Raw genomic sequence first — 14,311 nt, forward strand, 5'->3', positions numbered from 1 at the left:
TTATCCCCAGTTTCTGGCGCAAAGCGCTAAAAACCCTTGTCAATTACCTGAGCCGTAGAGGTGCTAGGTGCATCTTTTGTTCTAATATTTGGGCTTTGACCCAGGTTTCTGACACAGAGATTCTAATCCTTTGGAATTTCCTGGGTGATAGGAGTGTCTTTTATTGTAAGGGGGCAACTCCTGGTGGGCTCTTAGATAGGATCTGGTCACCAGAGACCAAGCCCTGATTAAAAGATGGAACATTCATCCCCTCCCATCCTCCGAGAAGGGGAGAGGAATTGGAGATTGAGTTAATGATCAGTCATGGCTGTGTGATGAAGCCTTCCATAAAAAGTCCGAGAACCATAGGGTTCAGAAAGTGGCCAATTAACTGAACACATGTGGAAGTCTGGAAAGGTAGCACACCTTTCAGAGGGTACAGAAACTCCACATCTCTTCCCCCATCCTTGCCCTGTGCATCTCTTCCATCTGGCTGTGCTTTTGTTTCCTTTACAATATCCTTTATAATAAATTGGTAAATGTAAGTAACTCTTTAGTTCTGTGAACCATTCTAGTAAATGATAAAAACTGAAGAGGAGGTTGTGGGAGCCCCCAATTTATAGCTAGTCAGAAGTGCTGGAGGCCTGGACATGTGATTGGCATCTAATGTGGGAGCAGTCTTGTGGGACTGAGCCCTTAACCTGTGGGATCTAATGTTAACTCCAGGTAGTTTCAGAATTAAATTATAAGGCACTGAGTTGGTGTCCACCAGAGAATTGATGTGTGGGGAAAAAGCCACACATTTGGTGTCAGAAGTGATGTATTGAGAGTGCTTTGAAAGTATGGTAGGAGAAAGCTGTTGTGTTTGTTTTTTCCTTACAGACCCCCATATATTTACAAATTTTAAAAACATATATGCAAATTGTTGATGGGTCAAGTAATAATTTCTAATGAAAATTGTTTAAATACTTAGAACTGATGATACAAAAAACAATACATGTCAATACTTGTGTGACACAACAAAAGCAGTATTTTAGAGGAACTCTGTAGAATTAATGGATAGCTAGAAAACATAAAGACTGAAGATTCGTAGACTAATGGTTCAAATGAAGTTATTTTCATTGAGGTTAAATTTACATAAATATTAAAATCATTTTAAAATGAACAATGGCAGTTAGTCATTCACAATATTGTGCAATTGCTACCTCTATCTAGTTCCAAAACAATTTATCAACCCAAAAAGAAATCCCCTACTATCAAGCCCTCTACTCAGTCCCTGGAAACTGCAGATCTACTTTCTGTCTCAATGGAATTGACTATTCTGAATATTTCATATAAATGTAATCATAACATACATGACCTTTTCTGTCTGGAAAATTAAATTATTTTTAAAAGAATAACATAATGTAGTAAACTCAAATAAACTAGAAGAAAGAATATCGCAAAGCTAAAGATTGAAATTGATAAAATTGAGATCAAAGTTATGCAAACAACCACTAAAAATCTGGTAAAGTGAACCTGGGGAGGGGGACAGAGAGATAAACAAAATTAGAAATAATTACAAATGCAATAGAAATTAAAAATTTAAAACAACATCTATGAAAAATTGTGTTAAATAAAAAATACAAAAAGAAGTTCAACCTCATTAGTGCTGAGAGAAGTAAAATTAAAATTATGTTAGAAATTGTTCAATAAACAAAAGCTGACACCTGACTGTTAGTGAGTGTGTAAATTGATCTAATCAATTTAGAAAGTGCTCTGGCATTATTTTAAAATTGGACATGTACATTTCTTACTATTCAGTTATTTTGTTACTAGAAATGTATCAAAAATTTAATCTCACATTCATGTACTAAATGAATTATGCAAAAATCTTCATAGGAGCACTGCAGGTAATGGAGAAAAAATGGAAATAATCCCTGTGGTACAATCATGCATGTAAGATTGTACACACCTATACAATTATACATATTGTGTTACAATCATACATACATTTACAGTATTAAAATGGTATTTAAGCACACTATCTAGGAGATATTTTGAATTTGATTCTAGACTACTGTATTAAAGTGAATGTCACAATGAAGTGTGTCCGGAATTGGTGGGTTCTTGGTCTCACTGACTTCAAGAATGAAGCCACAGACCTTCACGTTGAGTGTTACAGCTCGTAAGGTGGTGCCTCTGGAGTTGTTCTATCCTCCCAGTGGGCTCGTGGTCTCGCTGGCTTCAGAAGTGAAGCTGCAGACTTTCACGGTGAGTGTTATAGCTCATAAAAGCAGTGTGGACCCAAAGAGTGAGCAACAGCAAGATTTATTGCAAAGAGTGAAAGAACAAAGCTTCCACAGTGTGGAAGGGGACCCGAGCGGGTTGCCACTGCTGGCTCGGGCAGCCTGCTTTTATTCTCTTATCTGGCCCCACCCATATCCTGCTAATGGGTAGAGCCGAGTGGCCTGTTTTGACAGGGCGCTGATTGGTGCGTTTACAATCCTTGAGCTAGATACAAAGGTTCTCCTCGTCCCCATCAGATTAGTTAGATACAAAGTATCAGCACAAAGGTTCTCCAAGGCCCCACCAGAGCAGCTAGATACAGAGTGTTGATTGGTGCACTCACAAACCCTGAGCTACACACAGGGTGCTGATTGGTGTGTTTACAAACCTTGAGCTAGATATAGAGTGCCAATTGGTGCATTTACAATCCCTGAGCTAGACATAAAGGTTCTCCAAGGCCCCACCAGAGCAGCTAGATACAGAGTGTTGATTGGTGCACTCACAAACCCTGAGCTAGACACAGGGTGCTGATTGGTGTGTTTACAAACCTTGAGCTAGATACAGAGTGCCGATTGGTGTATTTACAATCCCTGAGCTAGACATAAAGATTCTCCAAGTCCCCACCAGACTCAGGAGCCCAGCTGGCTTCACCCAGTGGATCCCGCATCGGGCTGCAGGTGGAGCTGCCTGCCAGTCCCACTCCATGTGCTCGCACTCCTCAGCCCTTGGGTGGTCGATGGGACTGGGCGCCCTGGAGCAGGGGGTGGCACTCGCAGGGGAGGCTCGGGCTGCACAGGAGCCCATGGAGGGGGTGGGAGGCTCAGGCATGGCGGGCTGCAGGTCTGGAGTCCTGCCCCGCGGGAAGGCAGCTAAGGCCCGGTGAGAAATGGAGCGCAGCGCTGGTGGGCTGGCACTGCTGGGGGACCCAGTACACCCTCTGCAGCCACTGGCCCGGGTGCTAAGCCCCTCATTGCCCGGGGCCGGCAGGGCCCGCCGGCTGTTCTGAGTGTGGGGCCCGCCAAGCCCACGCCCACCCGGAACTCCAGCTGGCCTGCAAGCGCCTTGCGCTGCCCCGGTTCCCACTGGTGCCTCTCCCTCCACACCTCCCTGCAAGCTGAGGGAGCCTGCTCTGGCCTTGGCCAGCCCAGAATGGGGCTCCCATAGTGCAGTGGTGGGCTGAAGGGCTCCTCAAGTGCCGCCAAAGTGGGAGCCCAGGCAGAGGAGGCGCTGAGAGTGAGCGAGGGCTGTGAAGACTGCCAGCATGCTGTCACCTCTCAGAAGCGAATACTACAATGAGGCAGGTCACACAAATTTGTTGGTTTTCCAGTATATATAAAAGTTATATTTACACTACACTGTAATCTATTAAGTGTACAACAGCATTATGTCTAAAAAACGTGCAGCTGACTCTTGAACAACAAAGGTTTTAACTGTGAGTCCATTTATGTGTGGATCTTTTTCAACCAAACGTGGATCAAGAATACAATATTCATTGGATGCAAAAACCCATGTATGTGGAGGCTAACTTTTTATGCATGCAGGTTAAGCAGGGCTGACTGTGGGACTTTATGCACGGATTTATGTATATATGTGGGAGTCCTAGTACCAATCCCCTGTGTATACCTAGAGATGCCTATAGATACCTTAATTAAAACAATTATTGCTAAAAATGTCAGTGATAATCTGAGCCTTCAGCAAGTTGTAATCTTTTTGCTGGTGGAGGGTCTTGCCATGATATTGATGGCTGCTGGTTGATCAGGGTAGTCATTGCTGAAGTTGGGGTGACTGTGGCTGTTTCTTAAAATAAGACAACAATGAAGTTTTTTAACTCTTCATGGAAGATTTCTCTGCAGCATGTGATGCTGTTTGATAGCATTTTACATGCAGTAGAACTTCTTTCAAAATTGGAGTCTATCCTCTCAATCACAGCCACTGCTTTATCAACTGTGTTTATAAAATATTCTAAATCCTTTGTTATTTCGAAATGTTCACAATATCTTCATCAGGAGTAGACTCCATCTCAACAAGCCACTTCCTTTGCTCATCCATGAGAAGCAAATCCTCATCTGCTCAAATTTGATCATGTGATTGTGGTGATTCAATCACATCAAGATTCACTTCTAATTCTAGTAATCTTGCTATTTTCACATCTGCAGTTACTTCCTCCACTAAAGCCTTGAACCAAGTCATGTTATCTATGAGGGTGAAGATTAGCTTCTTCCAAACTCCTAACATTGATATTTTGACCTCCTCCCATAAATCATGAATGTTCTTAATGGTATACAGAATGGTGAATCCTTTCTATAAGGTTTTCAATTTACTTTGTGCAGATCTATCAGAGGAATCATGATCTATGGCAGCTATAGCCTTATGAAATGTATTTCTTAAATAATAAGACTTGACAGTCAAAATTACTCCTTGATTTGTGGGCTGCAGAATGGATGTTTTGTTAGCAGACATGAAAACAACATTTATCTCCTTATACATGTCCATCAGAGCTCTTTGGTGAGCAGGCACATTGTTAAAGAACAGTAATACTTTGAAAGGCATCTTTTTCCCTGAGCAGTACTTCTCAACAATGGGCTTTACATAGTCAGTAAACCATGCTGTAAACAAATGTACTGTCATTCAGTCTTTGTTTTTCCATTTATAGAAAACAGGTAGAGTAGATGTAGCGTAACTTTTAAGGACCCTACGATTTTCAGAATGGTAAATGAGCATTGACTTCAATTGAGAGTCACCAGCTGCATTAGCCCCTACCAACACAGTCAGCCTGACCTTTGAAGCTTTGAAGCCAGCCATTGATTTCTCCCCTCCAGTTATAAAGTCCTAGTTGGCATATTTTCCCAATAGAAGACTATCTTGTCTTCATTGAAAAATCTGCTTTTTAGTGTAGCTACCTTCATCAGTGATCACAGCTAGATCTTCTGAATAACTTGCTGCAGCTTCTACATCAGCACTTGCTTCATCTTGCATGTTTGTGTTATGAAGATAACTTCTTTCCTTGGAGAGGACTTCTTTCCTTAAACCTCATGAACCAACTTCTGCTAGCTTCAAAGTTTTCTTCTGCAATTTCCTTACTTCTCCCAGCCTTCACAGGATTGAAGAGAATTAAGGTTTTGCTCTGAATTAGGCCTTGGTTTGGGAGAATATTGTGGCAGTTTTGATCTTTTAACAAGATTACTAAAACTTTCTCCATATCTGCAATAAGGCTGTTTTTCTTTTTTATCATTCATGTCTACACTGGAATAGCACTTTTATTTCCTTCAAGAACTTTTCCTTTGCATTCACAACTTGGCAAAATCTTTACTATTTGGTGCAAGAAGTCTAGCTTTCAGCCTGTCTTGGCATTCAACATGCCTTCTTTATGATGTTTAATTATTTCTAGATTTTGATTTAAAGTGAGAGCTGTGACACTCCTCCTTTCACTTGAACACTTAGAGGCCATTGTAGGGTTATTAATTGGCTTAATTTGAATATTGTTGCGTCTCAGGGAATTGGAAGGCTGAAGAATGGGGACATGGAGAAACAGCCCGTCAAACAGCCAGTTGATGAAGCAGTCAGAACACAAACCACACTGATCAATTAAGTTTGCTGTTTCACATGGGCATGATTTGTGGTTCCCCAAAAACAATTACCATAGTAACACCAAAGACCACTTATCGTAAATCATCATAACAAATATAATAACAACAGTGTTTGAAATATTGTGAGAATTACCAATATATGACTCAGAGATACTACTTGAGCACATCCTGTTGGAAAAATGGTGTTGATTGATTTGGCTCAATGCAGAATTGCCATGAACATTCAATTTGTTTTGAAAAATGCAGTATCTGTGAAGCACAATAAAGTGAGATGCAATAAAATGAGTTGTGCCTATGTTGAAATGATTGCAGGAATGTATTCCTCAGTGAAAAGGCAAGTTGCAGAAGACTACATGCAGCATGCTAGCATACAAAATTAGATGCATTGTTTTGAGGTTTACACATCTATGCTTCAAAGATGGCACAGAAATTTTCATTTTTCATTATTATTATTATTATTATTTTTGAGACAGGGTGTGGCTCTGTGTCACCCAGACTTGAGTGCAGTGGCACTGTCATGGCTCACTGCAACCTCCACCTCCCAGTCTCGAGCTATCTTCCCACCTTAGCCTCCCGAGTAGCTGGGAATACAGGCATGCACTACCACACCAAGCCAATTTTTTTTGTTTTTATTTTTTGTAGAGATGGAGTTTTGACATGTCCATGTTTCCCAGGCTGGTCTCAAACTCCTGGGCTCAAGTGATGCACGTACCACAGCCTCCCAGAGTGTTGGGATGACGAGCGTGAGACACCACAGTAGCACAGTGTGGTAATTTTCAGTACAGCATAGTGAACATCTCTGGGATTTGATTCAAGTGGAGGAGCAAAACAGAGGTTTAAAGGTTGTAGGTAGTATTGTAGTTTATGAGCCCACAACCTAATACAACCATGTTTAGTTTGCGGGCTCATGAATGTTAATTTCATTATTACAATTTAGAACTTAACTAATTAGTATATATGTGGCTATGAGGTATCAAATTTTATGTATTAAAGTGAAAATATTTACAGAAATTCATGAAACTAATGGGACATATGCTCATCTGAAATACACAGGAAGTATCCAGTGTCAATGAGAATATTAAGTGTCAGAAAAATTATTGGTTTTTTTAAGAATTTGATTTTTAAAAATTCTAATATTTTCTTTCTCTCCCGAAATGATTGTTTTGTATCCCCTCACTTTGGGTTCACCAGTTTCGTAAGTGAGTAGGCCTAGCTGACCATCTAGCATCCAAGTCTCAGGACTGGTATCTTTTATTGGAGGATCATTTGTATTTTTAAAAATATCAATAGCCTGCTATATAGAAAGGAGTTGGTTAATGCATTTCTTCACTCAACAACTATTTATCAAATCTGTTGTGATTCAATCAGACATAATCCCTGACCTCAAGAAGCTTTCAGCCTAGTGGGGAAGGCAAGTGTGTAAGTATATACTAATATAATCCAGGTTGCTAAGCACTCTTTTGGAGACAGCCCCAGAATACAAGAAGTCTACTTATATCTTCACAATACTCTGGGAGGTCAAGAGTGTACTAGTATTACCTCCATGTATAGATGAGAAAACTGAACGATCAAGGTCATCACATAAAGCCACAAAACTGTCAGATGCCTGTGCTAACCTGAGAGCTCTGTTGTCTTGGTTTCTGGTCCAGCATCTCTTCCGCTGGGTTATGCTCACTACATGGATTACTGAAATTGGGGAGTCGAGAGAATGTTCCACCCTTTCAAATGCTATGTATTCTTTCCTTTTTATTTTTTTCATGTTTAAAAAATTCTTTATTAAGCAAAAAAAGAATTACATTGATAATAGGTGACGGATATATAATAATAAATAGGGAAAGAAAAGTCTGCTACTGTGTCTGTGTATGAAATTTCCATAAGAAAGATTGTTAAAATATCATCTTAAGCATAGCTTCAGAATCTTTTCACAATTCAGCCACACTATCATTAAGAGTTTAGATATCATATTATATATTAAGATATTATTAGATATTTTTCTTGCACCAACAGAAAAAAAAGAAACAATGTTAGGCCATTTTATATCTAATTTTTAAGATGGTACAATGGGCCTTATCCACATTTTCCTCCACTGTCTTGTACACTCATCAGGGCAATATAATCAAATTTTCAGAAGCACTCAAGATAGCCAGAGTTTATAAAAAGAACTGTTAATCATCCTAAATAAATTGTAATCATTAATTAGCAAGGAATGATTATAGTAATGAAATTATCATAAAATTTAAAGAGCATGAAAAGCATTTCAAAAACATATTTTATAAATTAATTTGAAGCATTAAAGTATACTGATGATTTCCTATTAAGTCCTAAAGCTCTCTCAATTTGAATAAAATCTTTTCTTATGAGCTACTGCTTTGCAGTCTGTATAAGAAAGATTTTCAGGAGAGAATATTTCATTGGAAGTGTTTTAGAACTGAAATTTCCAAACCATCAATCTCTTCTTCATTTTCTCACATCATTTGTCTACATTCGTAAATCAGCTTAAATGTTAAGCTTAGGTTATTATGATTTAATGTGAAATAAATCACCACTGAAATTATTTTCCCCCCAAATTCACAAGTTTTTAGTGAAACAAAGGCTATCTGATAAGGAAAAAGCCAAAACAATTTGTATTAAGTTGATTAGGATTTAAATAAAATATTAGGTTGCTTTGTTTCTTCCCATACACTTGTCAGGAAGGAAGTTAGCAGCTTAACTAAGGTGTCATTGAGGTAAACGAAGTAGTTGGAAAATTGGGACTCTCTCGGTTGTTTGTCAGTGGTTAGCCTGTTGTAGCTAATTTTTTTCTCTTTGGTTGTTACTCATTCTTTCCCAGCCAAAGTATTAAATATGTGAGTTTTACAAAATTTACTGTATTCAAAATTTTATTCTGAGACCAACTACATGAAGAAAACTCTGGGTGATCACAGTGTCAGATAGAGATAGATAGATAAATAAACATATTTTTAGACATGGGTTTTTGCTCTGGTACTCAGGCCACAGTGCAGTGGTATGAACGGGGCTCGCTGAAGCCTCGACCTCCTGGGCCCAAGTGACCCTCCACCTCAGCCCCTCAAGTAGCTGAGAGCACAGGCATGCACCACCACACCTAGCTAATGTTTTTAATTTTTATTTTTTGTAGAGACACTGTGTCCTCATGTTGTCCAGGCTGGTCTCAAACTCCTGGGCTCAAACAATCCTCCTGCCTCAGCCTTCCAAAGTACTGGTGTGTCCGGAATTGGTGGGTTCTTGGTCTCACTGACTTCAAGAATGAAGCCGCGGACCCTTGCGGTGAGTGTTACAGTTCTTAAAGGCGGCGTGTCTGCAGTTTGTTCCTTCTGATGTTCGGATGTGTTCGGAGTTTCTTCCTTCTGGTGGGTTCGTGGTCTCCCTGGCTCAGGAGTGAAGCTGCAGACCTCCACGGTGAGTGTTACAGCTTTTAAGGCGGCGTGTCTGGAGTTCGTTCCTCCCGGTGGGTTCATGGTCTCGCTGGCTTCAGGAGTGAAGCTGCAGACCTTCGTGGTGAGTGTTACAGCTCATAAAGGCAGTGTGGACCCAAAGAGTGAGCAGCAGCAAGATTTATTGCAAAGAGTGAAAGAACAAAGCTTCCACAGTGTGGAAGGGGACCTGAGCGGGTTGCTACTGCTAGCTGGGGCAGCCTGCTTTTATTCTCTTATCTGGCCCCACCCACATCTTGCTGATTGGTACAGCTGAGTGGTCTGTTTTGACAGGGCGCTGATTGGTGCATTTACAATCCCTGAGCTAAACACAAAGGTTCTCCAAGTCCCCACCAGATTAGCAAGATACAGAGTGTTGACACAAAGGTTCTCCAAGTCCCTACCAGAGTAGCTAGATACAGAGTGTTGATTGGTATATTCACAAACCCTGAGCTAGACACAGGGTGCTGATTGGTGTGTTTGCAAACCTTGAGCTAGATACAGAGTGCCGATTTGTGTATTTACAATCCCTGAGCTAGACATAAAGGTTCTCCACCTCCCCACCAGACTCAGGAGCCCAGCTGGCTTCACCCAGTGGATCTTGCACTGGGGCTGCAGGTGGAGCTGCCTGCCAGTCTCACACCGTGTGCCCACACTCCTCAGCCCTTGGGTGGTTGATGGGACTGGGTGCCGTGGAGCAGTGGGCCTCTGCGTCGGGGAGGCTCTGGTTGCACAAGGGCCCATAGAGGTGGGGGGAGGCTCAGGCATGGCGGGCTGCAGGTCATGAGCCCTGCCCCACCAGACGGCAGCTAAGGCCCGGCGAGAAATGGAGCGCAGTGCCGGTGGGCCGGCACTGCTGGGAAACCCAGTACACCCTCTACAGCTGCTGGCCCGGATGCTAAGCTCCTCATTGCCCAGGGCCGGCAGGGCCAGCCGGCTGCTCTGAGTGCGGGGCCGCCCAGCCCATACCCACCCGGAACTTGCGCTGGCCCGCAAGCACCGCACACAGCCCTGGTTCCTGCTCGCGCCTCTCCACCGCTCGCGCCTCTCCCTCCACACTACCCTGCAAGCTGAGGGAGCCAGCTCCGGCCTCTCCCAGCCCAGGAAGGGGCTTCCACAGTGCAGCAGTGGGCTGAAGGTCTCCTCAAGCACGGCCAGAGTGGGTGCCAAGGCCGAGGAGGCACCGAAAGCGAGCCAGGGCTGTGAGGGCTGCCAGCATGCTGTCACCTCTCACTGGGATTATAGCTGTGAGCCACCGTGTCGGGTCAGAAACCATTTTTTTTTTTTTTTTTTTAAGCTGCTTTGTATTTAAGGTTGGGGAAGTCAGTCCTCAGATAAGAAGGAACTTAGTTGTAACATCCTATCAGTATTTGAGTGAAGAACTGGGATTAGAACCCAGGATGTTCTTAAATAAGGACATTTTCTCCTTTATTTTATTCCCTTCACTGGCCCACTTTTTATTCACCATCAAGCACATGTTCTTTAAAAGCCTGTGTTTGTAAAAGGAACAGGGTCTGCAAATATTTAACTTTTATTCTTCTCTTTCAAATCCTCCACACCTTTATTTTGATGTCATAAATATCCATTCCTTAACGGGTCTCTTGATAAGAAAAATGGGGAAATATTTGCTCAGCTAGACTGATCATCACCTATCATTAGGAAATTCACATGCATTGACACACTACACAGTAAACTTTCCTTTTTCTTTCTTGTACACCTCACCTCATCACACAGAAACATACACAATGATTCACCATGACCAAAACCTTGTATGTCAACAACCAACCTATTCAAGCAACTAATGTCCTCCAATGCAGTCTAAATATGCAAACTCTCTAAAGTTCCTTCAGGAAATAAGATATATGAAGCAGAGACAACACAAAATATATATATAATCAGAATCCGATTATAAAACTGAACACATATGTTTATGTTAGATGTTTAAAGATCCACTGTGTGAAAGAACAACCTGGTTTAGGGGAGCAGAAACAGAGATGTCTTCTTCTAGGCCCCTTATTTAACCCGTATATCTTTAATTTCCATCCCAAGATCCTAAAATCTCACAGCAGTCTCACATTCTTTTAAAGTCCAACCACTGATTTTCTGTGCTCATCTCTGCGGTGGACTAAATGTTTATTTCCTCCCAGAAGTTATATATTGAAATCCTAACTGCCATGGTAATGATATTAGGAGGTGGGGTTTTGGGGATATGATTAAGTCATTAGGGCAGGGTCTTCATGAATGACTTTAGTGTTGTTATAAAAGAGGCCCAAGAAAGCACCCTCACCCCTTCCACCACTGGAGGACATAGAGAGAGGGCATGATCTATGAACTAGAAAGTGGGCCTTCACCAGGCACTAGATCTGCCAGCACCTTGATCTGGAACTCCTTAGCATCTGAAATTGTGAGAAATAAATTTCTGTTGTTTATAAACTACCCAGTTTATGCTACTTTTTTTTTATGGCAACGCAGACAGACTAGGCAATCTGATCAAACCTCTCTTGAGTAGCTCCTATTGTATACAAGCTTTATACTCTGTCAGGGATGTGGGGAACCTACCTAATATGGAAGGTTCTAAACTATAGACAATTATGCATCAAAGCTCACCACAAACTTTGGCATTCATGGCATAGTTTAAAGAAGTCATAATAAAAAATTTAGAAATAATATTTTACAGGGCATTTTATTTTTAAATCAAATCTACTCATCTCTTGACTTTATATTTTATTATTGGCTTAATTTTCAAGAAAGCTAAATAGTAGTCTTTGGTCCAGCAATCATTTTTTATTATAATTTTTTTCTGATTCCATTACAAAGCTAATAATACATATTTCATAATGCACTACCCTTTTAAAATATTAGCATGCAGAAAATGTACTTTACTATTTTAATTAATGTGCCTGTCATATTCTGAATATTCTGATACGCTTGCAAGGGGTGTGAAATATTAGGAACATAAATAAAAATATTCATTGTTGCATTTCATTAGTGCTCAGACAATGAATAGAAAAGGAAATTTCCATAAATTGATGTGTTAAAATTTAGGGTGTTTTTTAACTAAAGCCTGTAATTTTCTATCTTCAATATTCCTTTGATAAAATAATTTACTTATGTATTGATAATGACCAAATTGAAAAGTTGAGAACTACAGGAACTAGTAAGAAAGAATTGTGTGTGTGTGTGTGTGTGCATATGTGTGAGTGTGTGTGTGTCTGTGTGTGCTTATATATCTGTGTATATTTGGGATGACCTCTATCATATGAGAGTTTTTCTGTATGGACTTATAGTAGAGATTATGGCATGGCTGGTACTCCAACCACTAGAGGCTCCCTGTGGAGCTACTCCTTCTACCTGGAGCTGGGAAAATGAAAAGAAGTCCATACTGGAGTCCTTGCTGCCTTCTACTGCTGGGGAGATGCAGACTCCACCTCAAAGCAGGAAAGGCACTTTCTTTTCCCCTCATCCACCTATGGTAGACACTAAGGGGAAACCAGCTGGGAAAGAAGCCTGGAGTCTCAGTGCCAGAACTACAAGACAGAGTACAGAAGGGTGATTTCAGATATGTGACGTATCAGGGAAGTGGCTAGCTCAGAGATTCAAGATACAAGAAGAGACACGTAGAGGGATGGGTACTTCTCCACTGTTTGAGATTATTGAACTTGGAAACAACTTAAATGTTCAACAGGATAATGAAAAATAAAGAAAAACATGAGTAAATTTTAACATCATGTATTAAGTGGGTAAACATAAAAATATAAAGTTGAAAAAATGCTTATTGCTAAAGAATACATGCAATGCAGTTCACTTACATGATGTCACAAAAGAAAAATAACACTCTAGAGATGTTTATGGACAGGTCAATAACAAAGAATGGTGGTTGATTCTGGAAAATGTCAGAGTGAACACAATTTAGAAGAAATCCAGAAATGATTCGCCTGAGTTTTTAATGTGTTTGATTCTTTAAAAAAAGAAATTATGATGTATTATTGTTGAGTGGTAAGTTTATTATATTTTTCTTTATTACTTTGTGAATATTTGAGTTATTCCATGGTTTCTGAAAGACAAAAAGAACAAAATATTCAAGCGTAGCTCAGTCTCACTGCTTTCCAGTGGTTATATTTTGGTCAGTCACTTGTCATTTCTAATGTTGAGTTCTCTCGTTGTAAATCTCCTACAGTGTCCTTGAAAGACAAGAGATAATGAATGTAAAGTGCCTGTCACTTGAAGGCCCTCAAAAATCATAACTCTTTCATTATAGTTAATAATATTTGCCCCATTTATAATACCCATTTGTTAAATGAAAATGAGTAACATCAAGCAACTGAAAAATATATTTTTTCCACATTTTTCATATGAGACTTCTAATTCTTTCACTAATGAGTCAAAATTTGGTTATTTCAGTTTTATGGATTCGAAAATTGAGGCTCAGATAAATGAAACAACTTGTCAGGTTAATCTATTCTTGTCAGTACAAATATGGAAAACTTGATTATTTTGCCGGTAATACCATAGCTCTCATAAACTCAGAAGGCTAAGGAAAACTTATATTACATTAGCAGAAAAAAATCCAATTAAGGAGGCTGGAGCATACATCCCTCTTTGACATGGACAGACTTATTTTATGCCTGTTGTTCTAGTGTTAGTAGTAGTGCCCTGTTTCACTCTTAAAAATATTACCATTTGAATGATAAATTATATGTTAATCCTACAGATTTAGTAGAGCAATAGAGGAGCTTTAGTTCATGCTGGGTGACATACTTGCTGTATTTTGTCCTATTCATAATTACTATTTTTGCCCAGGTGATATATCTTGGACTGAGAATTAAGAACTCCCAATTATTAGTGCTATTCTGCAGATTGCCCTTTGGATATCTTGTAGTTTCCTGTAACAGTTCTTGTGTTTTTGTTCATAGCTATTGATAACTGTTAATGTCTCAATTGTGCATTACGGCTTTTAGCATTACAAAATCTCTTATTTTTCTTGCTAAAAGTCTTTGGCCTGGACTGTAACTTGTTAGATAATAAAACCTTAACGCTGTCTTTTTC

At 40.1% G+C, this 14,311-nt stretch overlaps 1 long non-coding RNA gene across 1 annotated transcript in view; it reads left to right on the plus strand.

Moving 5' to 3' along the window:
* LOC129007263 (uncharacterized) overlaps positions 1-11,699 on the plus strand; it is a 59,109-nt gene extending 47,410 nt beyond the window's left edge. Inside the window, exon 4 of the long non-coding RNA XR_008492273.1 lies at positions 8,971-11,699. This is a non-coding gene — a long non-coding RNA (uncharacterized LOC129007263). The remainder of the gene's footprint in view (positions 1-8,970) is intronic.
* Positions 11,700-14,311: the final 2,612 nt, after the last annotated feature.

This window comes from Pongo pygmaeus, chromosome 9, assembly GCF_028885625.2.
Source record: "Pongo pygmaeus isolate AG05252 chromosome 9, NHGRI_mPonPyg2-v2.0_pri, whole genome shotgun sequence".
NCBI classification, from domain to species: domain Eukaryota; kingdom Metazoa; phylum Chordata; class Mammalia; order Primates; family Hominidae; genus Pongo; species Pongo pygmaeus.